General features: G+C 39.3%; 1 long non-coding RNA gene across 7 annotated transcripts in view; it reads left to right on the top strand.

Moving 5' to 3' along the window:
- LOC140626446 (uncharacterized) overlaps positions 1 to 26,342 on the top strand; it is a 53,672-nt gene that overhangs the window by 6,812 nt on the left and 20,518 nt on the right. For 5 of the 7 annotated variants that reach the window (XR_012025594.1, XR_012025590.1, XR_012025589.1 and 2 more), the window contains 2 exons: positions 16,049 to 16,206; positions 16,497 to 16,676. This is a non-coding gene — a long non-coding RNA (uncharacterized lncRNA). The remainder of the gene's footprint in view (positions 1 to 16,048; positions 16,207 to 16,496; positions 16,677 to 26,342) is intronic. The other 2 variants (XR_012025591.1, XR_012025588.1) reach the window with 1 other exon arrangement.

Raw genomic sequence — 26,342 nt, 5'->3', positions numbered from 1 at the left:
AATGCAAATTCCTACCCCCATTCCATGTCTACCAAATCTAGAATCTTTAAGGGGCGGAAGTTTGACAACTGATTTTTTAGCCAGTGGCCATAGTGTTTAATTAAGTTGTTACTGAACTATAATGTATTTTACATTTAATGAAGGTCAGGGCATTTTTCTTCTCCTCACTTCAAAATTTAATGAAATTCTTCATCTGTAAAAAGTTTTAGATAAGACGTGTCTTGGTGGTTCAACTTTACCACTAACATTTAGAATGGAATGACTAACTATTGGGTAAGAGAGTTATTAAATGTCAAGAGAAGACAATGGTTACTGTGATTAAAAGTCAATTATTTTGTCTGTGGAATCCCTCCCTAAAAACTTCATTTCTTAGGGTCTGCAGTAGCTATATGTGGCTTTATCTCTCTCCACTCAACAAGGAGGTTGTAAGGCAACCATGGTTGCTCCTGCATTTGAGATAGTTATACTGTTACTTAAGCCCTTCAGGTTCTCAATACATATAAACCTAATTAAGCAATTTGCATCTGCTTGGGCATCTCTAGAAAACCTCTAGAAGCCTTCAATTACTCTAAAACCTAGAATCAGCTGTTTTAGAAGGATAAATTTCCCGGATAGAATTTTGTGAGTTCTCGTGATCAAATAATTTTGAAGTGTCACTTCATGTGCTGATTTTGATCACCTCTGGGTCTTTTTATTTTCCTGTTCTCAAAGTTTTTAAGAAATGTAAACAATATTTAATGTATATATCTCTGTTTGAAGTGAGTTGAGCACATATAAATGATCATTTTAGTTTAATGTCTCTTGATGGTTGTGTTTTCACACATAACAACCAATGATTTCTTCCAAATGCTAATGTTTGATGTTTTTTTCCCTGAGACAAACATATCTGAAGTGATTAACTGGTGTCACACAAATTCTATTTTTAAAATGATCTGTATTGTCTTAGATTCTTTAGCAAATACACATATATATATGCAATCCTTATTAATGGTTTCCAGTGGTGAATTTCTTTTAAAAAAAGGCGTATCTCTGGGGTACCTGAGTGGCGCAGTGCATTAAGTGTCTCACTCTTGGTTTTGGTTATGGTCATGATCTTGGATTTGTGGTATGGAACAACGAGTTGGCCTCTACACTTAGTGAGAAGTCTGCTTCTCTCCCTCTCCATCTGTCCCTCCCCCCGCTCATGTATGCTTTCTCTCTCTGTCAAATAAATAAATCTTTATAAAAAAGAGAAAGGCATATCTCTGTGTTCTGCTCTCTCTTCCTTCTCTACAATACTTAGTTTTATTTTCACTTAGAATAGGCATACAATTTTGCTCTTTAATTTGATTTTCCTTTGAGTTAAAATTGGCAATTCTTTTGAGTTCATAATGTGGAATATTAAGATTTTTTGTTTTGCTTCTTACAATTGGAAAGACAATCTTTAAGACTAAAACATATGGAGTAATATAATGTTCTTATGTAAACCACATAAATTTTTTTAATGAAAAGGCAAGATGAAAGAAAAATATTTCATGGAATAAGATAAATTTTGTATCTTATCTATTAACATAAGAAACGATAAAATGTAAACTTAAAATTGGGCCTGGAAATTGATTCAAATGTTGGGAGAGATGGCAAGTCTGAAGCATGGTTGAGTAGATTGGAAATGTAATACGTTCAGGACTGGATAAATGATTGATTAAACTCTTCTTTCTCTTAGATGTCCCTGTTGATGTTTATTATAATATAGAACTAGGTAGGTTGGTCTTTTGGAAAAAAGTGGGACGATGTACGTAAAAATACAGAGACTTTACTGGATACATGTTGGTTACACAATACATTTTTGTTAAATCTGATTTTGATAAACATAATATTTGCATTTGAAAAAACAACTATTATAGATCAATAAGTTACCTTTATGGTGACCTCATTACTTCCCGTATTCATTTCAACAAATCTCTATTAAACGGTTTCTCAGTGGCAAAGTCTGTGCTAACTTCTCAGTTTCTACTCTTAACTAAAGACAGATATGTAAATCTATAATCTGTCCTTAATTCTTCTTAAGGGCACACCAGACTTCTCATTTCTGTGTGAAGTTCTTCAAATGCCAATATCTAAGAAGCATATTAAAGCCACATCCTGACAAAAGATGTCAAGGACCAATGCCAATCCTCCACTTTAGTGTACCACCAAAAAGAGCAGTCAGGAATTTTCATCTAACCCAAGAAACAATTCTCTCAACACCTTTATTGCTATAGATTAAAAAATATGGCCAGCCCATTCTGAAGCTACTATCTATAGCCATAGAAGTGAGCCCAGGCAAAACTAGTAGGAGAACTGCCAGAAAACCCACAGAATGGTGAGAAAAACCTAAATTCTTGTCATAAGCCTCTAAGTTTGGGGATTGTTTATGTTACTGCTTTATAACAATATCTACTACCGATAAATCCTCACATTTACTTAAAATTGTCATTGTGAAATCAATCCATCCTGGTATAAACCCCCGTATCTTTTGGACTATAGCTGGAAATCACAATTGCTTCTACAGCACCATTCCTGGCAAGAAAAATGGCTAAGAACCAAGGCTTTTTGGGGGATATGTGTGTGCATGCGCATGCATGAACATGTACGCATGAATGTACACATGTGCATAAATGTGCATGTGAGAGGGAGTGATTATGCCATAAATTAGAGAATCTGAGGGGTATGATGAATGTAGAAAGCCCAGCTGGGTTTTGAGTTGACAATGGTTGTGGTCTACTCATCTTCACTACTGCTTCAGGGTTGAAAGCAGCAAATCATTTCCATATCAAGTTAAGTAGACTCTTTGAGAGAAGCATCCAACATTCCAATCTATGTTGATACTGCCAAGGGTCTCAGCCCTATTATTAAAGGCAGGAACAGTAGGATAGAGGAAGACTTGTAAAGCACGTACCATGGCAGCATTCGGTTTCTGTAAAAGGTGAAGTCCATTTACACTCCTCATTTAGCTGAATGAGAATGAGTCATTTGCTTAATGGATAATTTTAACTTGATTTCCAATAAGTGGATTAAGTAATTGAAGAACTTCAACACCCTGTAGAATATTTGTGGCAGCATTTGGAAAAGAAACCAGAGCCAGGTCTGTCAGCAACTTAAGATGGAAAATTCCTATTAGTCCACCTATCAATAAGGCTTCATTATTAAGCAACAATCTAATGGCTTGGCCTCAGTGCTGACATGTTGCAGGCATTTGCAACGTTACACCAAGGTTGCAGGCTATCCTGATAGGCCTCACGCTGTTAGTCCACTTTGTTAAATAGAAGTTGATTTTATATTTAGCTGTGCATGGAGTGTACAGATGAAACAAATCACTTCTATAAGCTCAACAAGATGAATAGTTGCTGTTGAAAACGAGCAAGGAGCTGGATGCAAGATTAATATGCAGTCCCAAGTTCCACTTCCTACAATTTTTATTGATTGTGTGAAAAAGTACTAAAATTCATGATTTCTTAGGTGAGTTAGATTGAAACTCTTGCATAGCTATAGTAGATGTAATTTCTCTGAAATGTACCATTTGTCTACAAATACAGCTTTTCATTTGGGACCACGTGCAATGAATTCTATGATGAGAGCCAAGCCTTTCTGATGGCACCCTTTGCCACAAGTATACCTGGTTCCCAGGCTGGCCGCTTTCTGCTCTTTGGTCTTTGCCAAATTGCCTCCTTGGGAGGATTTTCTAAATATCCCCTACTGCTGTGGTCCAAATACCAGGACTTATTTGGTCTGTGTGTATGTGTGTGTGCGTGTGTTTTTCCATTTCCATAAACCACAAAAGATTGAATGTTGATGTATCTTAGTGTTTAGATCTTTCTAACATCTGAATGACATTCCAGCTAATTTGACACAGTATTCCATCTTCTTTCAGTAGGCTTGAGGAGGGGAAGAAACTATTAAAGCCTGTCCTTAATTATTTTACTTTTATAGTTGGGATCTACATTTTAATGGAATGAGAGCAAGGTTTAGGTCAATTTGGGCTCAGAGCACATATCCCAGTTCTGTTACTAGTCAGTAATTTTAGAAAATATATTAATACATTTTCAACTAGTGCAATTAGACCTTTTTCTTTCCATTACAACCTATTGCTTTAGTAATTTCTTGAATTCAATTATAATACATCAAAGCTTCACTGTATCCATAAAAGTTCAAATCTGTTAACATATATTGAGCCCCTCAATTCTTCAGACTAATCAAGTCTTGCAGGAAATTTGGGATGTGATTCTATAGAAATGTCTGTTGCCATGTAGTTTGAACCCTGAAGTTCAAACCAACTCTTAGGCTCGAAGTCCAGGTGAAGTATACCCTGACTCAAATTTCAACTTTGCATAACAAGATCTGACTTCCAAAAGTTTGAGATCTAAATGACTGTAGCCATTATATTTCCTATGCTTTAAGTTCACTTATGTCTTACTTCACATATGACAGTATTTTAAAGCCCTCTGATTATATATCACATTTATGTTTTCTCAGATACCTAGATACCAATGGAAATTTCAAAGCAAGTAATAATGAGTTCTGAAATTGAGATAATACTTTGAAATAAGAGGAAAAGAGAGGCTTTTATTTTTTAAAATTTTAAAAAGATTTTATTTATTTATTCACGAGAGACACATAGAGAGAAGCAGAGACACAGGCAGAGGGAGAAGCAGGTTCCCTGCAGGAAGCCGGATGTGGGACTTGATCCCAGGACCCTGGGATCACAACCTGAGCCGAAGGCAGGTGCTCAACCACAGAGCCACCCAGGCATCCCGAGAATTTTTTTTTTTTTAATCAGTAAATGGTGGGTTGCCTGGGAGGGCTCAGTCTGTTAAGTGTCTGCCTTCTGCTCAGGTCATGATTCCAGCGTCCTGGAATTGAGCCCCACATCAATCTCCCTGCCCAGCCAGGAGTCTGCTTCTCCCTCTCCCTCTGCTCCTCCCCACCACTTGTGTGTACTCTCTCTTTCTCTAAGTAAGTAAATAAAATCCTTAAAAAAATCAAAGAATGGTGCTTTAGCATACTTCCTCATGCCTTGGAAGTATTTGCTGCTTCCTTGGATGTCAGTTGGAGAAGTTATAGGTAGGAGAAACCACTATCAACCCGCAGGAGGGGTAGCAGCTAAAGAGGTTAGCTCCTTAGAGCAGTCCAGCACAGCTACCTAAGAATTTCTAAGCATGGCTGGTCTGCATTTGAAGCTTACTTGCTTTCTTGAATAGAGGATGATTGAACGGAACCCTGAATCTCCTCCAAAGATGGACATCTTCCTCTATTCTAACCATGAGCTGTGTGCATTTGGAACAGAGACTTTTTTGGCAGCATTTCTCATACCAACCTCTGCTCTTCTCTACTTTTCTGGTCTCCACATTACAATTTAAAGAATGTGCCTTATATATTAGCCCTCTCATTTCCAAAAGTATTAAAGCTGATTTTTGGACCTAGGCATAGTAAATGTCTAAATATTTACTTTATTTGGTTGAGTTAATGGTTCCATAATTTCCTACCACTGGATATCACTATTTAAACAATAATAACAGAATAGAATTTCATATGATGATTTTTGATACTGAATGTGTGAACATATTCTAATATACTCCTTATATGAGGACCTAATTGTAGTTCAACTGCATGTTGCTGAAAAATACTGCCTCCCCTCTACCTTATATGTTAAATTATGCATTAAAAATAAATTATATATTGGGGGGATTTTCACTTGTCCACCTGGAGATCTGAAAATCACTGGGCAGAGTACAAATCATGTAAAACATTGCTTATTTCCCATATTGTCTCCTGTAATGTATTGCTATGTGGAGTTTTAAATGAGTTGTCCAAGTGGGCCCCAAGTTTATACGGTGAGAAGATGAATCATGTTGGTTTAGGCACACATTTATAGAAATAAAAAGGCACTTGTATGCACATAATAGGTGTGCTTTTGCTGCAGATACATAACACAAATATAAATGCACAAGGAAAATCAGCCCTAAGAGAACACTAATATTCCCCCAAATACATTTATGCGGTAATATTACATTGAAAGCTCTCCACTGGCAATATCTTGTTAATGTCGTTATCAAAAACATGTTACTTTGTTAATCCATTAAACTAAGATTACTGCTTTTAGTTGCTTATATATTTATATGCTTATATTAATGTTATAGCACAATAGAGAACACATTTTAACAGTATGCTGGTGATAGAATATACTTGATTAATCCTGGGCCTATCATACCATTGAAAATATAGGCAAATAGAAAACATTCCCTGGAAAATATTTTCATATGTAAATTCTAAGCTACATCCTATTAAAGAGGAATCTACTGCAAATGGAATTGCTTTCTATCACTCTCCTTCCCACTTTGCTTCTTTCTACAACATTTGGTATTATGGGAACATCACAGAAAATGAAAAATAAATGTGACCACCTGTAAGTCCAACAATGTTACCTTGTAATTATCATGAGGGGGATGTTGGGCAAATCTGTGCCACTCTATCTCAATCTGGGTTGGAGGACTGTGGCACTAAGAAGGTTGATTCAGACCCCATTTAGAATTGCCTGATGACTAATGGCACACACACATACACACACACACAGACACACACACACAGAGGGAGGAAGAGGCCAGTGGAGACAGATCAAGCTTGAGCCCTTCTGCTACATAAAATGAGGAGCCATTTCACAAATAATTGCTTTATTTTAGAAGCTTGTTCTAATTAAACATTAGTCACACACTCTCTCTTGACCTGCTTCCTGTGTTAAAAATCACCATCCTAAAAAGCTTACTTTATGCATTCCATAATTACAAAAAGTTCCCAGAAGAATGCAATATTTTATTGTTGCTTTTGAAAAGGGGGGAAAACCCATATACATATATCTATGTGTGTATATATGAAGATATATGCATACATTTCTATATGCAAAGAGACATGATTGTATTTCATAAATTTTTTGCAAAAAGCATGAGGGAGATGAGAGAATATGGGTGATGCTGGGGGAAGAGAAGCTGGATAAAGGAAAACAATAGGTACAAATTTCTACCAGTTTCCTCAGGCATCCATAGCAGCTGCTTAATGATACATGTATCATTATATCCTGGAGTAGTTGGAGGGCAGAAGCAGACTTGATTACACTACAGACAATTGTTTCACAATAATTCTGGCCCATTTTTCATTAGCTGTCTCCCCTCACAGCAAAACACGGGGTAATTTTTTTAAGGAACAAAACAAAACAAAACACACTTATACTGCAAGAAGGGTGTCCAGCAGTTAAAGATTTTTAATAATTCATCATGCGAAACATTTTAGGCTAAATGCTAAATTTCTCAACTATGACAACAAAGATGAGTGGGGGGAAAAGCAGAGCTTAACTTGATTTTATAAAAACAACAGGATAAAAAATCACATGTTCGCTTTTCATGGTTACACTATCCAGTTTTTTTGTTTTGTTTTGTTTTGTTTTGTTTTGTTTTTAATTACCTCGCTTTGTTTGACAGGCTTTGTCACTAGCAGATGGAGTATAAGGAGTTTGTTTTGGGGAAATTGATTAAGATGAGGATTTCTTTTTTCAAGATACATAGAAATCTATCCCCTGGTCATCACTTAAGGATTTTCACCTATCAACTGACTGGATCCAGTCTAAGCCCCCTTTTAAGTTTTCTTTCTAAGGAAGACAGAGAATTTCAGTCACTCTGCATGTCTTTCAAAGAGTAGCATTAGATACATTAGGACTTTATTTTTCCTTCAGATGATAATGGTAACTATTGGTTGAAGGGAGCTGTGTCTCAAGCAACTCTTCAGAGTACTTGATAAATATTAGTTTATCTAATCACCAAAACCACCCTATGAGGAAGGAACCCTTGTTATTTCCATGTAACAGACAACCACCTTATGCATGGTCCCCTTACGCAGCCTGGGGAGGCGCTCAGCACCCTTTTGAGAACCATCCTTTAAATGTATACAATAAAATATAGAGGCTTACCAAGGAAGCCAGTTACATTAAAATCATTAACAAAATATTTTAAAATTATCATATGGTTATATGTATGCTTTGTCATCAATGCATTTAATAAAAACACCTATGGGGGAAATCTATAAAGATAATTTCAAAGCAGTGATGAGCATAAGGAATATTCTAAGGTAACCTCAGTTAAGTCTGATGGAATAGACTCCCTGTGATTTTTATTGGTGAGACACAGTCACAGGACTGCTAATACTATTGAGATTTGTTGCCTACCTTCATAATCTATGGGAACCCTAACTTTCCATTAAAGATGAGTGAAAAATAAATTTATGCATTTTTTCCATGCAAGGTCATGGGTCTCCACATTACAAACTGTTGACAGTTTCATTTCATATCCCACTTTGTAACAAACTCAAAGATATACTAAATTAAACATGAGATTGATTTGAAAAAGCATGACAGGGACACCTGGCTGGCTCAGTGGTTGAGCATCTGTCTGCCTTTGGCTTAGGTCCTGATCCTCCTTGTCCTGGGATCAAGTCCCACATCAGGTTCCCTGCATGGAGCCTGTTTCTCCCTCTGCTTGTGTCTCTACCTCTCTCTCTGTATCTCTCATGAATAAATAAATAAAATATTTAAAGAAAAGAAAAAAGCATGACAGAAAGTGTCAAGTAAACAAGTTAACAGAACTGGGGACTATTTTTATAAAAATGTAGCAACCAATCTAAGCAATTGCTGCTGTGGTAGCTTTCAGGTTTTAATAAAAAACATGTGGTTTTGTTCCCGTGCATTCTTTTAGGCTTCATAATTCGGGATTTTTTTATGATAATAGAAGAACAGGAAAGGTACAAATGCCGAAGGTCAAAGGGCCAATGTTGACTGGAAAAGTTTTCATCTGGAATTTGACTGCTCTCTTTGAGTGCAAGAGATTGAGACTTGTACTGTTCTTTTCAAGCTGGCTGATTCCCTGAGCAGTGCCCTTGGATTCAACATGTCCCTTCTTACTGCTGGAGCTTCCTACATCCCTTATATTGGTCTCATGTGCTCCTCAAAGTTTTCTTTGACAATCCCGTTTTCCCTTCATCCTCTGCTTTCCCCCACATTATTCTCACTGTTTGGAGCATGCACTTTGTACTCGATGAGTTGTCTTGTACTTTTTGGCCAGTGGCTTGAAGCCTTTTTGAAGTTGTCACTCATATTATGGATGGTCCCAACTTAGAATGAATGGTTCAGCTTTATGGTGGTGCAAAAGCTATACCTGTTTAGTGGAAAGTGTACTCTGAGTTTTGAAATTTGCTCTTTCCCTGGGCAAGTAATATGCAGTCTGATCCTCTCTCTTGATGCTTAGGCAAACCATAGCTCCCAGTCAGCCATGTGATTGGGAGGGTAAGCAACCAATACACTTACAACCACATGTACCCATACAGCCATTCTGTTTTTCGCTTTCAGTAGTCGATAAATTACATGAGATGTTCAACGCTTTCTCATAAAATAGGCTTTGTGTTAGATGATTTTGTCTGACTGTTGCCTAATATAAATATCCTGAGCATATTTAAGGTAGGCTACCTAAGCTATGATGTTTGATAGGCTAAGTGTATTAAATGTTATTTCTGACTTAGGATATCTTTAATTTAGGATTGCTTTATCAATTTCAGATCACTCCAGAAGTATAATGTCAGCCCAATTCCCAAATATTTTATTGAAAGTGCAAATTTTATTTCTCTACTCTTCTTTTTGACAATATATTTTAATTTTTTCTGCTTTTTCAATAAAACATTTTATTTATTAATTTATTTGAGAGAGAAAATGCACATGCATAAGAAATGAGGAGTGGCAGAGGGAGAGGGAGAAAGACACTCTTTACTGAGGAGGGAACACAAAGCCAGGCTGGATCCTGGGATCCCGGGATAATGACCTGAGCTGAAGGCAGATGCTTAACCTACTGAGCCCCCCAGGAATCCCTGTTTTCTGCTTTTTTATCTTTTGAACTTTGTAGAAAACTTCATTAGCTCTATCCAAAATCCACACCTTGGTGACATGTATTTTTATACTTCTGTGACGAATCATGTTAGGGTCTTGGATTGATGTAGCAGCAGGAACATGCTGTCTACAATTCAGCTTCCTGCCTGTTTTCACCAGTATTTGTGTGACACTGCTCATGGTGCTGGGCTTTCACACTGTCTTCAAGAACAAGATGATCCTCTTGAATGGGAGGGGTTCAAGGAACAAGAACCGTCCCTGGGGTGCATGTATCTGGATATCCAAATGAAAAGACCTGATGTGTTAAAAAATTACTTTGACTATTTCAGGTTGAAATTGGGCATGATGTACTGTTGACGTTCAATACGTATCTGTAGAATGAGTAAATTAATAGGTACAAAGCTCTGTTTTGACACATGTTCTTTGGTGTTGATTGTCAATTTTTCCAGGAAAGAAAAAAAAAAATATTGTAGGTATCAGAATCCACATTTAAAAAATGTCAGGGGATGGGTGTGATGATGAGTTTCTTAGTTGTATTGATGGTGGAATTTCCTTTGGTGTTGGACGCTGTTGAAAACACTCAGTTCTTGTTGTTAAGAGAGCCTACAAGGGGCAATGGATATGAAAACAGATTGATATAGCCCACAGTAATGTCTGTTACCGAGGAAGGCAACAGAAAAGAGATGGTTTAACACTGATATTATATACATATAATATATAGTATAAATAAAAAACTTTTAAAAAATGAAATAACATGTTTAAATGTAAAAAAAGAAGAAGAAGAAGAAGAAGAAGAAGAAGAAGAAGAAGAAGAAGAAGAAGAAGAAGAAGAAGAAGGTGGCAACCAAGGCTTAGCTGGGAAGTGGCAACCTCTCTGTGAAAAAGAAATGCTCAGTGGAACATGGGAGAACAGGGAGATGCTGAAAGAGATACATCTGTAGAAGGAACCTGAGGCGAGACTTTGAAGTGCTTTACTGGCCATGCAAGTGTTTGGACTTTCTTCTACTAAAAACAGAGACCTAATAGAAATCTTTATAAGCTGGAGACTGAAATAATCAACTCTGCTTTATGAAATGACTTTAAAAGACTCTGTATTTAAGCATTTAGAAAAGTATATCTCAGGCACATTTTCCCCACTTTTTCAAGTCAAACTTATTCTACTTTTCTTTGCCTGACACCATCCTCTTCATTTTCTTCAATTCACCATGGCAGCAGCAACCCAAATACCACAACAAAGGCAAGGTCATTACCTTGTCACAGAAGGGCAATTTTCTATTGTCCTTGCCTCTGTGCCCTCTGCTTTTTTTACTCTACGAATTATGGCCCACGATTGGGTCAGCAGATGTCAGCTGAACAAATGGCGCCTCCATCTATTTTGTGTAGCCTGATATTGTCTGAGAAACCTTCAAGGTTTGGCTAATAGTTGTGAATGGAATATGGAGAAACTCAGGAAACCAGAGACAATCTCAATGTTTCCAAATAAAGTCCTTGGAAACTCATTCTTCACAAAAGATAAGTGGTAAATCTTCATGCCAAGAGATTGAAGAGGAAAAGGCTCCCAGAAAAGCAGTTTTTAAAGGCTTTGATATGAATATCCAATTTGTAAAGAACTAAAGAAAGCTAAGGTAGAGGATTTGGAATGTAAGAGATGACAGGATAAGAGAAATAAACATCTTTCATAACATTATTCATTAATTGATGGCATATTTACCCACATGCTTCAGATTTTGAGTCTGATTTCTTTCAAAGCAAAATTTTAAAATATTGAAACCATTTAAACCAAGAAATTGTTCAAACCAAGAAATGTAGACCAAGAAATTGTTCAGAATACTTGACTAGATATACTAGCGATAGTAGAATACAAAGGTTAAGAATAATTGGTCTTCAATTTACCTCAAAATATTTGTAAATAATGGACATTGCTTCCATCTGGACTCAAAAAAGACAACAGATGATCAGGAGGGGGAGGAAGCCCAAGCGGTCAGTCTATCTTCTTTAATGGTAATACAGTCCAGATTTAGAATGGCTCTGATAGTCAGTCTCTCCCCTTTGAGAGTTTTCCCTCCTTATCCCTGCAAGAGCAGAGTCTTTGCCCTGAGAAGGGTAGGTCAAGTGGCCAGAGGACCAAAGCAACTTGACCTCTCAGAATTCTACCCCTGTGGAATAAATCTTAGAGGCTCTCCTACAAGAAATGAGAATCCTAAGAGTAGTCATGTAATGAACAGAGGTAGAGTGAAGAGATTAAAGAGTTAACATCTCAGGGTACTTACTAGCAAGGCTCAGAGTAAGAGCCAGAATCCTTGAACTAAGAACAAAGTGTGGCAAGTTAGAGAGAACACTGAAGTGAACACCATGTTTTATCAGCCCACAAGCCTATTTTGAAGCCAAAGCTCAGGCTTTGAAGGATGCCACTCTTCACCCTGGATATGACATACCTAATAACATCATCTCATATCTACTTGGGTCTGGGTTTCTGGAATAGAAGAAGGGGATATCAGGATCTCTATTCAGTGTAGCCAAAGTTCTTGATGAAGCTTCTGCAATAAGAGCAGTATGGATTCTTTGTATGGTGCCTGGGAAAATTTCAAGTTCCCTACGAGAAATGAAATGGATCTTGTGTGAGAATGTTCAGGAGACGGAGTGTGTAGATCTCTTGAGGAGGGTATCACTTTTCACTTGACCAAGCCCTGACCCAGACACCAGGAAAAATTGTTTTAATAGGCAGGCCAACAGGTTACCACATTCTTCTCAATTTGCAAGTGTGAATGTGAACTCTCTAAAGTCAAGGGGAAAGGTAAACATGATTACAATATCCCGCAACAGGAAATGAAGCCATCTGACACATGTTGAGCTGAGGTGATTCGCGAGCCACTCTCAAGAAACCAGATCCCTCTTCTCTCATTTTATGGGCGTGCTTCATCATCTTCAGCCAGTCTACTTCAGTGTCTTCTGACATGTCACCTCATTTAGCACCAAAGAAGCTCACTGATACCTCGGAGCACTTCACAAAAGAAGGGAGACACAGGCTAGCTGCCTCATGTTCTGTCCCTTAACTGAAGCTGCGCCCTCAGAGTCCTAGCAATGAGAAGGTGCAAGGTACTCTTTTTCCCTAAGAGTTGTATCTTTTATAGCCCAACTGACTCCACACACACACATACACACACACACACCTAGCAGGGTGCCCGAAGTTAACAAATACAAATATGGGACACTCAGTCTGTTAAATTTAAATTGCAGATAAACAGGAAATTTTTAAAATTTAAATATATCTAAAAATTGCATGGACAGATTTCAGGGATTTTTGCTTATGCACATGGTGTGCCTCACAAAGCAGGACACTACACAGGGGACAATGTCTCAGCATTGTCTCAGAAGGATGGGAGTGAGTAATATTAGAAAGAGTGGCTGGCCTCGTGGTCAGCTCTGTCAGCCTTATGATCTCGGGCAGGTGATTTATCCTTTCTAAGGTCCAGTGTCCTCAACTGTAAAGTGGGGATAATTCTAGTAATAACAACCAACATTTTCTGAGCACAATCTAAGCAGTAGACACTGTTCTTTACAAAATAAAATAAAATAAAATAATAAAATAAAATAAATAAAATAAAATAAAATAAAATAAAATAAAATAAAATAAAATAATAAAATAAAATAAATCTGTTTTTTTTCCTTATGTTGGTACTATGAGATAGATATAATTATCAGTATTCTCTGCATTTTATGTCTGGAGATCAACAGCATTGATAGGCCGGGTAAGTCGCCCAGGAACAGAATTACTCAGCAGCGAAGCTGGGATGGATTGGAATTCAGGAAGAAAGGTTAACTCCATAGTGTCAAGAAATAAGGTGTGTATGGCACCAGCCCAGTGACAGGTGTGTACTCAGCACTTAATCCACGCTGTTGCCAACCTTATCAGAGGCAGTTATACCTGGCCCTTAAAGAAGGCAGGCTACCACACGTGAGGAAATAGCCCCAAAGAAGAGTTAGAGATCCCTCCCAGCAGGAGCAAGTGCCTAAAACCCAACAGGAGGTCCCTGTGACTGTCTTCCACCCAGCTTCCCTCATCAGTTTTGATGAAGCCAAGCGAAAAAGTCAGAGGTTTTGCTGAAATCATTCTGACCTGAGAAGACCTTATATAATCACAGCCGGCTCTAGCCTGGATCCCTTCCACAGCCATGAGACTCGAGGGTATGTGCTGTCAGCAAGACTGCAAGGACCTGCCCGTTAGCATGTGGGCTTTACCTTTTTGTTGTTATTTGTCCGTTCATTTCCACCAAAGTGTTTATTGAGGTCCTTCTTTTTAAAAAAAAGATTTCATTTCTTTATTTGACAGAGAGAGAGACAGAGCACAAGTGGGGGGAGCTGCAGGCAGAGGGAGAGGGAGAAGCAGACTCTCCACTGAGCAGGGAGCCAGATGCAGGGCCTTGATTCCAGGACCCTTGAATCATGACCTGAGCCAAAGGCAGATGCTTAATTGACTGAGTCACTCAGGCACCCCTATTGGGTTCCTTCTATATTAGATCAGTTGCATGTTGGGCTAGGTTCTCTGAGTACCAATATTAATACACAATCATGCCATCTTGGGGAGACAGATCTTTAAAGAGAAGATTTCGGTTGGAGAGTGATGCACACAGCAACAGCAGAGGTGGCTCAGAGCTCAGAGACAGCAGGCTACTGAAGGCAGAGAGGGTAGAGAGGGACCGTGGGGAGACCAGAAAAGCCTCCATAGAGGCAATGATGATGGATTTGGACTTGAGGGAGGATTCTTATAGCCATTTGTTGAGTTCCTACTATGTGTCTGGGATTTCTTACCTGTTTTAATTTACTTCATAAGAAAGGCACTACTATTATCCTCATTTTACAGATGAAGAGAAATACAGACACAGAAAACCAAGCTCCAATAACTTGCCCCCAATTACACAACTATTATGCAGCTAAGCTCGGGTTTGAACCCAGACATCGAGCTTCAGAGTCCATGCCTTCTACAACTAGGCTCTTCTAGTCGAACACAGGGTTTCCTGGTTAGGAAGGAGGACAGGTATCACAGCCAGTGACTAACAAATTCAGAGAAGCATCCATTGCGATGTATGGGGAGAGAGATGGCAGGAGCAGGACATGAACCTGGAGAGCCGAGCTGGGCAGGACCCCTCTACTATGATGGTCTTTTGGATTTTCTTTGTAAATTATGAGAAATCCTGGAGGGATTTGAAGCAATGGAACAAGGATCAACTTTGCATTTTTAGAAAGATCACTCTGAAATAGGGAGGACACATTGGATGAGAATTTTGCTGCGGGCTGAGAGATCAATTAGAAGACTCTTGCAGTGATCCAACTCAGGGAACTCCTGTCTGCCTGTGAGGTAGCCTCTCATTGTAGTTTTAACTTGTATTTCCCTGATGATGATGAGGGATGTGGAGCATCTTTTCCGGTGTCTGTTGGCCATCTGATGTCTTCTTTGTGAAAATGTCTGCTCCTGTCTTCTACCTATTGTTTAATTGGATTATTCATCTTTGGGGTGTTGAGTGTCATAAGTTCTTTATATATTTTGGATACTAACCCTTTATAGGGTATGTCATTTGGAAATATCTTCTTGCATTCTGCAGGTTGCCTTTTAGTTTTGATTGTTTCCTTTGCTGTCCAGATGCTTTCTATTTTGATGAAGTCTTGGTAGTTTATTTTTGCTTTTGTTTCCCTTGCCTCAGGAGACATATTCTGTCTAGAAAGAAGTTACTATGGAGAGGTCGCTACCAGTGTTCACCTCTAGGATTTTTATGTATGTTAACTAACTGGAATTTAAATAAAAACTTAAAAAAAAAAAGACTCACATCCTTTTTTTTTTTTTTTTTGGAATACTGTGGTACTCCAGCAGTATACCTAGTATGCAGGGATCTTTCAGAGAATTAATGTTATTTGAAAAGGATAATAAAATAGCTGGGAATATATCTGCGCACTTTATCCAAGAATCCTACCTCCAGGTACAATAAGGTAATTAATTGTAAGGCAAGATGATCCAATCATTGAAAATGGGTGTTGTAGTTTGACCCCAGTAAACTATAAACCCTATAATCCTTTCTAAATGTAACTGCAAATCTTCTTTGTTTTTCAATAAATATTTAGGAACAGGACTGCAGAAGGTGACTGTATTTCAAAACTCCTAATTGCTCTAAGGAAAGCATCTGTAGACTGAGGTATTAACACACCTAACTGCTGGTAAGATGCATTTATCACCCAAGATGATCAACCAAGATGCAAGCAATGACTCTTCTAATCTTTGAGTGAGTAGGGGTGGAAAATTGATAGCTGCATTGGCTCTCCCTGAGCTATTTTACATCTTGCACTTTTTAGATCCAATTTGTCTTTTATTGATAGTCTGTGTAATACAATCCCATTCTGTTTCACTACTACAGTGTATAATTTTACCTTTGTTCCTGTATTTTATTTTTAGATATTCACTCTTCTCTATTCCACATGCACTCAGTTTTTAAAGTCAAAGTATCTACTGATACCTTGTCCTCAGCTGTTTTGTTTTGTTATTTTTCTTCTACTCAACTAATTTATTCAACAGGTATGTATCGAGCATCTGTTTGGGGCCAGGCATTACACTCATCTCTCTGAAAAGCAGTGAACCAAACAGATAAAGTCACTCCTGCCATCAGACTTGGACTAGTGTGGAGAAGACAGACGGCATACTAATCAAACACATAAAAATATTGGAGTCGAATCACGCTGATGGATCGAGCTAAAGGTTTTGTTTTTTTTTTTTTTTGTTTTTTTTTTATATTTTATTGGTGTTCAATTTACTAACATACAGAATAACACCCAGTGCCCGTCACCCATTCACTCCCACCCCCCGCCCTCCTCCCCTTCTACCACCCCTAGTTCGTTTCCCAGAGTTAGCAGTCTTTACGTTCTGTCTCCCTTTCTGATATTTCCCACACATTTCTTCTCCCTTCCCTTATTTTCCCTTTCACTATTATTTATATTCCCCAAATGAATGAGAACATATAATGTTTGTCCTTCTCCGACTGACTTACTTCACTCAGCATAATACCCTCCAGTTCCATCCACGTTGAAGCAAATGGTGGGTATTTGTCATTTCTAATAGCTGAGTAATATTCCATTGTATACATAAACCACATCTTCTTTATCCATTCATCTTTCGTTGGACACCGAGGCTCCTTCCACAGTTTGGCTATCGTGGTCATTGCTGCTAGAAACATCGGGGTGCAGGTGTCCCGGCGTTTCATTGCATTTGTATCTTTGGGGTAAATCCCCAACAGTGCAATTGCTGGGTCGTAGGGCAGGTATATTTTTAACTGTTTGAGGAACCTCCACACAGTTTTCCAGAGTGGCTGCACCAGTTCACATTCCCACCAACAGTGTAAGAGGGTTCCCTTTTCTCCGCATCCTCTCCAACATTTGTGGTTTCCTGCCTTGTTAATTTTCCCCATTCTCACTGGTGTGAGGTGGTATCTCATTGTAGTTTTGATTTGTATTTCCCTGATGGCAAGTGATGCAGAGCATTTTCTCATATGCATGTTGGCCATGTATATGTCTTCCTCTGTGAGATTTCTGTTCATGTCTTTTGCCCATTTCATGATTGGATTGTTTGTTTCTTTGGTGTTGAGTTTAATAAGTTCTTTATAGATCTTGGAAACTAGCCCTTTATCTGATATGTCATTTGCAAATATCTTCTCCCATTCTGTAGGTTGTCTTTTAGTTTTGTTGACTGTATCCTTTGCTGTGCAAAAGCTTCTTATCTTGATGAAGTCCCAATAGTTCATTTTTGCTTTTGTTTCTTTTGCCTTCGTGGATGTATCTTGCAAGAAGTTACTATGGCCGAGTTCAAAAAGGGTGTTGCCTGTGTTCTTCTCTAGGATTTTGATGGAATCTTGTCTCACATTTAGATCTTTCATCCATTTTGAGTTTATCTTTGTGTATGGTGAAAGAGAGTGGTCTAGTTTCATTCTTCTGCATGTGGATGTCCAATTTTCCCAGCACCATTTATTGAAGAGACTGTCTTTCTTCCAATGGATAGTCTTTCCTCCTTTATCGAATATTAGTTGCCCATAAAGTTCAGGGTCCACTTCTGGATTCTCTATTCTGTTCCACTGATCTATGTGTCTGTTTTTGTGCCAGTACCACACTGTCTTGATGACCACAGCTTTGTAGTACAACCTGAAATCTGGCATTGTGATGCCCCCAGATATGGTTTTCTTTTTTAAAATTCCCCTGGCTATTCGGGGTCTTTTCTGATTCCACACAAATCTTAAAATAATTTGTTCTAACTCTCTGAAGAAAGTCCATGGTATTTTGATAGGGATTGCATTAAATGTGTACATTGCCCTGGGTAACATTGACATTTTTACAATATTAATTCTGCCAATCCATGAGCATGGAATATTTTTCCATCTCTTTGTGTCTTCCTCAATTTCTTTCAGAAGTGTTCTATAGTTTTGAGGGTATAGATCCTTTACATCTTTGGTGAGGTTTATTCCTAGGTATCTTATGCTTTTGGGTGCAATTGTAAATGGGATTGACTCCTTAATTTCTCTTTCTTCAGTCTCATTGTTAGTGTATAGAAATGCCACTGACTTCTGGGCATTGATTTTGTATCCTGCCACGCTACCGAATTGCTGTATGAGTTCTAGCAATCTTGGGGTGGAGACTTTTGGGTTTTCTATGTAGAGTATCATGTCATCGGCGAAGAGGGAGAGTTTGACTTCTTCTTTGCCAATTTGAATGCCTTTAATGTCTTTTTGTTGTCTGATTGCTGAGGCTAGGACTTCCAGTACTATGTTGAATAGCAGTGGTGAGAGTGGACATCCCTGTCTTGTTCCTGATCTTAGGGGAAAGGCTCCCAGTGCTTCCCCATTGAGAATGATATTTGCTGTGGGCTTTTCATAGATAGCTTTTAAGATGTCGAGGAATGTTCCCTCTATCCCTACACTCTGAAGAGTTTTGATCAGGAATGGATGCTGTATTTTGTCAAATGCTTTCTCTGCATCCAATGAGAGGATCATATGGTTCTTGGTTTTTCTCTTGCTGATATGATGAATCACATTTGATTGTTTTACGGGTGTTGAACCAGCCTTGTGTCCCAGGGATAAATCCTACTTGGTCATGGTGAATAATTTTCTTAATGAATTGTTGGATCCTATTGGCCAGTATCTTGTTGAGAATTTTTGCATCCATGTTCATCAGGGATATTGGTCTGTAATTCTCCTTTTTGGCGGGGTCTTTGTCTGGCTTTGGAATTAAGGTGATGCTGGCTTCATAGAACGAATTTGGAAGTACTCCATCTCTTTCTATCTTTCCAAACAGCTTTAGGAGAATAGGTATGATTTCTTCTTTAAACGTTTGATAAAATTCTCCTGGGAAGCCATCTGGCCCTGGACTCTTGTGTCTTGGGAGGTTTTTGATGACTGCTTCAATTTCCTCCCTGGTTATTGGCCTGTTCAGGTTTTCTATTTCTTCCTGTTCCAGTTTTGGTAGTTTGTGGCTTTCCAGGAATGCGTCCATTTCTTCTAGATTGCCTAATTTATTGGCGTATAGCTGTTCATAATATGTTTTTAAAATCGTTTGTATTTCCTTGGTGTTGGTAGTGATCTCTCCTTTCTCATTCATGATTTTATTAATTTGAGTCTTCTCTCTCTTCTTTTTAATAAGGCTGGCTAATGGTTTATCTATCTTATTAATTCTTTCAAAGAACCAACTCCTGGTTCTGTTGATCTGTTCCACAGTTCTTCTGGTCTCGATTTCGTTGAGTTCTGCTCGAATCTTTATTAACTCCCTTCTTCTCTTGGGTGTAGGATCTATTTGCTGTTTTTTCTCTAGCTCCTTTATGTGTAAGGTTAGCTTTTGTATTTGAGTTCTTTCCAGTTTTTGAATGGATGCTTGTATTGCGATGTATTTCCCCCTTAGGACTGCTTTTGCTGCATCCCAAAGATTTTGAACGGTTGTATCTTCATTCTCATTAGTTTCCATGAATCTTTTTAATTCTTCCTTAATTTCCTGGTTGACCCTTTTATCTTTTAGCAGGATGGTCCTTAACCTCCATGTGTTTGAGGTCCTTCCAAACTTCTTGTTGTGATTTAGTTCTAATTTCAAGGCATTATGGTCCGAGAATATGCAGGGGACAATCCCAATCTTTTGGTATCGGTTCAGACCTGATTTGTGACCCAATATGTGGTCTATTCTGGAGAAAGTTCCATGTGCGCTTGAGAAGAATGTGTATTCAGTTGAGTTTGGATGTAAAGTTCTGTAGATATCTGTGAAATCTATCTGGTCCAGTGTATCATTTAAAGCTCTCGTTTCTTTGGAGATGTTTTGCTTAGAAGACCTATCGAGTATAGAAAGAGCTAGATTGAAGTCACCAAGTATAAGTGTATTATTATCTAAGTATTTCTTCACTTTGGTTAATAATTGATTTATATATTTGGCAGCTCCCACATTCGGAGCATATATATTGAGGATTGTTAAGTCCTCTTGTTGAATAGATCCTTTAAGTATGATATAGTGTCCCTCTTCATCTCTCACTACAGTCTTTGGGGTAAATTTTAGTTTATCTGATATAAGGATGGCTACCCCTGCTTTCTTTTGAGGACCATTCGAATGGTAAATGGTTCTCCAACCTTTTATTTTCAGGCTGTAGGTGTCCTTCTGTCTAAAATGAGTCTCTTGTAGACAGCAAATAGATGGGTCCTGCTTTTTTATCCAGTCTGAAACCCTGCGCCTTTTGATGGGGTCATTAAGCCCGTTCACATTCAGAGTTACTATTGAGAGATATGAGTTTAGTGTCATCATGGTATCTATTCAGTCTTTGTTTTTGTGGACTGTTCCACTGAACTTCTTCTTAAAGGGGAATTTTAAGAGGCCCCCTTAAAATTTCTTGCAGAGCTGGTTTGGAGGTCACATATTCTTTTAGTTGCTGCCTGTCTTGGAAGCTCTTTATCTCTCCTTCCATTTTGAATGAGAGCCTTGCTGGATAAAGTATTCTTGGTTGCATGTTCTTCTCATTTAGGATCCTGAATATATCCTGCCAGCCCTTTCTGGCCTGCCAGGTCTCTGTGGAGAGGTCTGCTGTTACCCTAATACTCCTCCCCATAAAAGTCAGGGATTTCTTGTCTCTTGCTGCTTTAAGGATCTTCTCTTTATCTTTGGAATTTGCAAGCTTCACAATTAAATGTCGAGGTGTTGAACGGTTTTTATTGATTTTAGGGGGGGATCTCTCTATTTCCTGGATCTGAATGCCTGTTTCCCTTCCCAGATTAGGAAAGTTTTCAGCTAGAATTTGTTCAAATACATATTCTGGCCCTCTGTCCCTTTCGGCACCCTCGGGAACCCCAATTAAACGTAGGTTTTTCTTCCTCAGGCTGTCGTTTATTTCCCTTAATCTATCTTCATGGTCTTTTAATTGTTTGTCTCTTTTTTCCTCAGTTTCCCTCTTTGCTATCAACTTGTCTTCTAGGTCACTCACTCGTTCTTCCACCTCGTTAACCCTCGTCGTTAGGACTTCTAGTTTGGATTGCATCTCATTCAATTGATTTTTAATTTCTGCCTGATTAGCTCTAAATTCTGCAGTCATGAAGTCTCTTGAGTCCTTTATACTTTTTTCTAGAGCCACCAGTAGGTGTATAATAGTGCTTCTGAATTGGCTTTCTGACATTGAATTGTAATCCAGATTTTGTAACTCTGTGGGAGAGAGGACTGTTTCTGATTCTTTCTTTTGAGGTGAGGTTTTCCTTCTAGTCATTTTGCTCAGTGCAGAGTGGCCAAAAGCAAGTTGTATTGGGAAAAAGAGAAAAAGAGAGGAGAGAAAGAAGGAAAGAAAAGAGAAAGAGAAAAAAAAAAGGGGAAGAAAAAGAAAAAAAAAAACGAAAAAAAAAAAGGGAAGAAAAAGAGAAAGAAAAAGAAAGGAGAAAAAAAAGGGGGTGGGGGAAGGAAACAAATCAAAAAGCAAAACAAAACAAAAACAAAAACAAAAACAAACAAAAAAAAGAACCACCGGGGAGTATCTTCTGATTCTGTGTTCTTTAAGTCCCTTGGCTTCTCCTGGAAGTTGTCCGTCTAGCTGATCTTCTGGGGGAGGGGCCTGCTGTGCTGATTTTCAGGTGTTAGCAGTTGGGGGAGCTGCTGTGCCCCTGCCTGGTGCAGGGCTCGGTGGGGGTTGTTTACCCCGTGAGGCCGCAGGAGGAAGAGCCCCAGTGGCGGGGCAGCTCTGGAAACCTGGATTCAGCTCCGGCAGGAACTCCGGATCTCTCCGTCTGCAGGGCCTGGAGGCTCCGGGGCGGGGCCGCTGCTCTGCTCAGCTCGGGGCAGGAGCGTCCTGGCTGTCCTGGGCCCTCCCGGCCTCTGCCTGTCCCGGGGGAGGCGGGATCCTGGGCTGTGTCCCGGCGCCCTGTGGTCCGGGGCCTGCGCTGTTGGATTCGCGCTCCCGGGCCGCGCAGCCCCCTCCGCGGAGCCGCCGCCCGAGCCCCTCCGAGCTGCTCCTGGAACCGCGCAGCCCCCTCCGCACGGAGCCTCCTCCTCTGCCCGAGCCCCTCCGAGCTGCTCCCGGGGCCGCGCAGCCCCCTCCGCGGAGCCGCCGCCCGAGCCCCCCGAGCTGCTCCGGGTCCCGCCGGGTCCCGCCGTGCGCGCTGCAGCCCTTAGGGAGCTCGGCGCACTCTCCTGGGCGCGCAGTTGCTGTTACTGTCCCCGGGAGCCCGAGGGCATCCCCGCCCTCCTGGGTCCTGCTCCACCTCCCCACGAGCCCCTTTCCGCCCGGGAAGGTCGGTGCAGCTCCTGCGTCTCCGGGTCGGGGCTCTCCCGTCCTGGGGACACTCGCCCCGGCCTCAGCCCGGCTCCTCGCGGGGCCCCTCCCCCTTGGAGGCCTTTGTTCCTTTATTTCTTTTTCCCCGTCTTCCTACCTTGATAGATGCGTGAACTCTTCTCACTGTTGCATTCCAGCTGGTCTCTCTTTAAATCTCAGGCCGAATTCATAGATTTTCAGGATAATTTGAAGGTTTTCTAGGTAGTTTGGTGGAGACAGGTGATTTGGAGACCCTGCTCTCCGCCATCTTGCTCCTCCCCCGAGCTAAAGGTTTTGGATTGTAATTTGGAGCTTAATGGACTTAAAATGCACTTACCCTTATATTGATATGTCTCTAGATATCTGATAATCCTCTAGATTTTACTCAATAACAAAGTATGAATGGTCTAGAATTGACAACAGGGCCTTGGGACACAGCATCGGACAGGAAGTCAAAGGACTCATTCTTGACTTCTTTGCCAACAATTCTAATTTATTGGAAAATAACTATTGTTATTTTTTGGGAAATAAATATATTTTTATAACTTTCCTACACCCCATCTAGATGAGAACCACCGCAGGACTTAGGTTTCTGTAATGCCTAAAACAGCAACTAATGTGTTCACAGAAACAATCAATTTTTCCAGAGAAACTCTCATGACTCAAAGTTAATCTGTTCCAAGGAAAGGAACTGGAATTGGTTACTGACATGCAATCATTCATTTCTTATTTTACCAACAGTAATTAAATTGCCCGGAACTGTTGTCATTTAACAGCCTATTAATTGACTAATGTGCATTACTTGCATTCAGAGTATAGGTAAAATCCAGGGATTAAGCAACAAGGAAAAGAGATTTGCAAACTCTGCCTGTCATCCCAAAAGGGGTAAATGTACCGCCGATTGCAAGGTAATTTTTAAATGCACAAAGAGTATGTGTTTCCAAAGAGGGGCTTATGTCAATCTGGAATAACAGCAGCAACAGTAGCCTGTAGCCTTCCTGGGAGAGCCCAGTTTGATCTCCTGAAACCCTGCTCATGAATAGAAGGACCCTGCTCATGTGAAGGACCCATCACAAAGATGCCTCCTCTGCTCTAACCTCTTTTCCCATGAATGATTGCATTCACTTTTGCCAATTCATCCCCAGATTGCTTTTAGGACTTGTTCTTTTACATTCTTAGTAGGAGCATTCCTATTTTTCTAATGCTTATGTAGCACTTTGCTATGCGCCCATGCTCTATTTTCTTTTCCAATTGCAGAATTCTAAACATAAGTGGTTTAAACATAAATGGAACATTGTGGCATATTCTGAGGGTCTGGACTGGTACATTTGTCCTAGCCTGAGGTTTCCTGAGATTTCTGCAACTTTGAGTTTCCAGTATATCAAATAGGCCTGGAACATGGAAGATGTCAAATGATGTTCTGTGAATTGGATTGGAATAAGAAATAATGTACTATTAATAAGGTCAAAATGAAGTGACAAAATTGGCATTCACCAGCATTATTAAAAGTTGCAGTTCTGGAATCTCATCATGTTAAATTGCTAGTAACCCAAAGGCAAGCATCTCTTTCACTCATAAAATTTTCTTCAAAGTATATTATCCCCAAACAACATTTCTATTGAATTACTCTCAGAACTACTACGGGTCCATGTCTCCTTTCTGAAGCCAGAAGATTTCCTTTTCTTAGACTTCCGGCAGAAAGTCTCTATTAAGGTCACATCACCCTTGCCAGGAAACCTTTTTGTCTAGACTCACTATGGTCCCAGTAAGCACTTAAACTTCCTTCTGTTTCTGAGTAGTGTGTTCTGCTGACCTTGCCTGTGTAGTCTCCCTAGAGGCAAATGCTTTTACTGCTCAATGCCTCAGTTTACTGTCTGTAAAATGGAGATGATAGTACCTCCTAACTTCCTGATGCATGAGCAAGTTGGAGAATTACTTTGACAGGGAACTGGAAGTATGGAGGGGGCTGAATAAAGTCAGATGGCAGAGTTCTTCTGTCCACTTGGGATCCTTGATAACCCATTTTCTCTTGCTTCTCTTCCATCAGGAATGACAGTAAGTAGTCTCACATTTCTCCAATAGAATTGACCCACAGAAATAAGAACATTGGTTCTTTGTATAAATAATATAAATGTAAAATATTTGTATAATTATGCATTTATAAAGTATCAATAAAATACAAGGTATAAGATTAAGTAGTGCACCCTTAAACATAAATTCCTAATTAACTCGTCTACTCTTAGCTAATTGCTGACAAAGAGGCCTTCCTTGTAAGTGGGCAACGTGGATGATTTTGTAGGTATGAATGAATTAGTGCAAGACGAGATTATAAGTGTCTCTGTGCCCACTTAGGCTGATGTGTGACCGTTGTTAAGTCTGAACCTCTCTTTTCTCATCCATGAAATGTCACGTTGAAACAGGTGGCTTCTAAGGTATTCTTCCAAGAGTCTTTGTAAATTAAAGAAAACTGACTGCGTTAATGGAAAGGGGATCCAATTAGGCTTTGTGTATTTGTCTGAAATTAAGACCAGCTCTAATCAAACTTTTCTAAGGAGAGTCAAATATATTTTGTTTTTCTTTGTGGATTCTGTGCAAGACAATTTAATACTCCAATCATTTTAATACTCCAACCATTTCCTCCAACCAATCTAGCCATAACATTACCAGGTTCCCTGTCAATGATTTTAAGATCAAATTTCTGTTACAATGTAAAATCCATAGTATCTGTTTGTGAATGGCTGCTAGAAGAGAATAATGACTAACTAGTCCATCCTGAATCCCTTCAAATCATCTTCTATCAGAAATCAGAACTATGATGCCCAAATACATGTAGATTTCCTGTGGCACATCACTAGAGTTCCCATAGAGTAACATCTTCCCTCCGAGCAATACTTTCTAAATACAGACCTTCAACCAACATGGATGCACCTGTCTATATCTACTCTTTAATTCTGCAAGATAATTTGATTCAGTGCTTACTACTATATATACAGAATATTACACCAAAGCACTTGTCTCTGCTCAAGGTTCAGGGTAGCGGCTCTGGGTCCTTTCTCCACATTACTTCCAAGATACCATGAGAAGTTCCCGTCCATACATTTCCATCTTAGAGGCATGTGATTCTAAGCCTTATTTCTAATTATGGACTGAAAAGTCTCATTTCATAATAAAGAGATGGCTGACATCAGGAGAGACTCGAGGAGTTTTGGGAAGGCTGAGGGATGCCTCCTAATGTGCTGTATTAAGTAGAATAGATTCACTCCTTTGCCAAAGGCCAAACAGCATCTAACACAGGAGAGTATTGCCTGGCACAGTGCAACCCCATTAAAAGCAATAAATAAACACATTCAGCTTATATCTGGATGGTGTTCCCAAATTTGAATTCAAATAACTACACGATGCATTTTAATAACAAATTGCTGATCTGAGATTTTCCTAGGAGCATCCATTGTGTTTCATAAATTGATGGTTCAAGTAATCCCTCTGTAGAAATCTGTAGACTGAGCAGCCGGACTGTCTGGATTATAAATTGCAACATTATTTTTTCCTAAATCCCCAACATTCATGATTTCGTTTCAGTAAAACAGTAATTTAAACAATGACTAAATGTGTAAGAAAAAA

This window comes from Canis lupus, chromosome 37 (assembly GCF_048164855.1).
Source record: "Canis lupus baileyi chromosome 37, mCanLup2.hap1, whole genome shotgun sequence".
Lineage (NCBI taxonomy): Eukaryota > Metazoa > Chordata > Mammalia > Carnivora > Canidae > Canis > Canis lupus.
Note: the sequence above shows the minus strand (reverse complement) of the source record. Positions and strands in the feature narration are given on the sequence as shown.